Genomic DNA, 3,106 nt, shown 5'->3' on the forward strand with positions numbered 1-3,106 from the left:
GGGGGGGGGGGGGGGGGGGGGGGGGTGTTCTTGCCCCCTTAAAAGATTTCACAAGAAATTCTAGCCAGTGAAGGAAACAGAGGAGGAGGAGGACGAAGAGGATGGGGTTGTTTTGGCATTTCTTATCAGGCCTGCCTCACAAAGCAGTGGGGCAGCCTCATCAGGAGTGAGGTGCACTTGCCTCACTGGTCACTTCCTGTAAAGGCGAGGAGGAGGTGTCTTTATCTTTCTCCATCACTTCCATTCACTGTTAATGTTCACACTGTTTCTTTCTCTCCTCTCCTCCTGCTCTCTGTCTTGCTTTCCTCCTCTTACCGTGCCCTCTCATTCAATCTTTTTCACTCTTTCCCTTCCTTCCCTCTCCCTCTCTCTCTCTCTCCCTCCCTCTCCCTCTCCCTCTCCCTCTCTCTCTCTCTCTGATTTGTGAATGCATTAGGACATGTGGGAATGGTGCAGCGGCAGTGCTAAGGTTATCAGGTGGGGACATCTTGTTTGAGAACCTGTTTAAATCCCTCTCTACCTCCCTTGTGCTTGCCTCTGAATGATGGTGGCGATAACTCCTTTTGTCCGGCCCTGGAATGCAGTCGTGTGGATAATGAATAACAGTCTCTAACATCCTCGAGCCCCCCATGTGTTGTGTGTGTATGCTCATGGCGTTTGAGAAAGATGTTTACCCCACCCACGGTTTACCTGACTCTTTGCTTTGCCCCCCCCCCACCCCCCACCCCCACCCCGTTGTTGCCTCTGACTAAGTTATACCTGATAGTGTTTGTAGATTTGGCACAAGTCTGTTCTTTCTTTATGCCCAAATAGGCAGCTATAGGAGAAGCCCGGTGTCACATGAGCTCACCTGTCCAGTGCAGCAGATTTATTGCCACTTAAAATGTGGAGAAAAGCACCACTGATGCATTGCGTGCTCATTAGATCATATTCACTTTACTTTAAGAGGATTAATCGGGAAGAAAAACAGAACAAATCGTTGAGCTCCATTACCAGAAATTAGGTGAAGCACTCCATGCCAAATTAGCATTACATAATATACTAGTTGGGGTGGTGGGGGGTGTTTGTTTTCATCACCGTTGGCTATTTACAGACACGTACTAGCAGCATAAAACATCACTTCCCTTGTCAAAGTAAGTTCAACAGAATACGAGTGTTACTCTACAGCAGTGTGCCAGGATTTGCTACATTATTACAACTTCATATTTACCAAATAGGACCCTCACAGTGTCTCTCACATCACTTATTGAGTGGACTGTGAACATCTGTTGGGTGAGATGTTCTTTTTGAGGACCAAAGTGGGTATAGAAATTGAACAGACTGGATTAGATTTTAGGTTCCCACATTTCAACATTGGAGTTGGACTTCATTCCTTAAACAAGCTGTCATAGCTCTGTTGTCTGAATGAAAAATGATGTATAGAATAATATTTAAAATATATTCCTATAGGCTGTATGTAATGAACTTCATTCACAATATCACACTCCCCAGTTTGCATCCAAGTTGTTGTTTTGGTTTAGACCGTGTGTGTGTGTGTGTGTGTGTGTGTGTGTGTGCTCCTACTGTCCTTGCCACCTACCCTGGTGCATCAGGTCCCGTCCCCTCTTGCTAGCTGTGTAACTCTAATTGAGACGTCTGTTCCACATCTAAATTAAAGCAAATGTGCCAGCTTTGTGTACACTTACGTTTCAAATCTGGGGTGTGTGATGCGATCAAAGTGTATATCTGTAGCATTATTCTGCATTTTAGCAGATATACAGTATATTGTTTTATATATATACATATACATATATAATTGTTAATTTTCATATCAGTTTTTCCAAGTCATTCATCAATATTAGTCTAACTCTGAATATAGTTCATATAAAACCTATACAGAGTGTAACACTTTCTCCAAGTTAAAAACAACTGACACCTCAAATAGCTCAAAGGTGGGCTCAGGTGTGTCTCTTTACTCAAGTTAGTGGTATTTTGTGTATTCTGTTTGTTTCCTCCCACTAAGAGACAAAACGCAGCGTGTTTACATTATGTTGCCAACATGGTTCATCATATAGGCCCGGTTCCGGTGTGTAGTGGCTGAGTGTTTTTGCGGCTGGCTCTGCGCCAGAGGGAATTCGCCTGAAGCCTCTCATGGAAGTCACAAGCAACGGTTGTAGGGTGGGCTGTGGGGTCAAAGGTTCCCGTCAATCTGGCTCTGTTTGCAGCGCACGCTCAATTCAAAGTGCTTTGTATTGTAAGTCATTGTTAATTACTTTGATGCCGCTTGCGGAGCTGCGTAGTCGTCTGAAGTCTGTTACAAAAATGCAACTCGCTCATATTAGTGACTGTGTTGAAGCACTGGAGAGAGACTTTCTGGCGAGGTAGTTTCTCTTTGCAGTTGTGACTTTGTAGGGTATGCTCTTACACTCACATTCTCAACTTTACAACATTACATAATTCACTGTAATACTCCTTTTTCCATTCATTAAGGCTTGTAATCTACTCAGAAATCTCACTGAATTAATGTTTCCCTTAAAAAAGGTATTATTAAAGAAACCTATTAGTATATAGAATAGTATAGTAAGAATGGGAAAGCCAGTGGTTTTTAATGGAATTTGCTGAACATTTTCTTGGCAATGATGATAAAGTCCTGATCCCAATTGTGTGCATATGCTCCTGCTTTACCTGGCTCAACCCAGGGCCTAGGTTAGGGGTTGCAGTCAGATTCATGCGGGAGCTTTTTAATTCAGGCGGACACTCCTGTGGAAACTTCTGACCCCTTCATTAATTGCTCTCTGTCTGCGATTGCAACAATTACTGTCATGCAGGGGCTCCTTGTCAAGCTGCAGGTTTTACCGGTTAATGAGTGGGTCATAGTGTGCCATTTGGGACCAAACCAAGTAGTTGAGTCAGAAACAGGAATTTAGCTGCCCTTCTGACTTTGAGTTATGTGTGATATTCCTGAAACTGCAAGTTATTCATTCACTCACTTGCAGTGTAAACCTGCCTTGTGAGGGGAGGAAGGGATCCACTATATAGATGTTGGGGGATCTCAATTTAAGTTATGCAGTTGTGCATTCTGCACGTGGGGAACGCAGGCCACTTGCCTAACTTGAATGTGTGTGTG

The 3,106-nt window shown here is 43.7% G+C and overlaps 1 protein-coding gene across 2 annotated transcripts in view; it reads left to right on the forward strand.

The window, feature by feature from the left end:
• The window catches only part of cnnm2b (cyclin and CBS domain divalent metal cation transport mediator 2b), a 37,798-nt gene that overhangs the window by 1,949 nt on the left and 32,743 nt on the right, over positions 1-3,106 (forward strand). The gene's annotated exons all lie outside the window — the stretch shown is intronic.

Source organism: Micropterus dolomieu, linkage group LG04 (assembly GCF_021292245.1).
Source record: "Micropterus dolomieu isolate WLL.071019.BEF.003 ecotype Adirondacks linkage group LG04, ASM2129224v1, whole genome shotgun sequence".
Lineage (NCBI taxonomy): Eukaryota > Metazoa > Chordata > Actinopteri > Centrarchiformes > Centrarchidae > Micropterus > Micropterus dolomieu.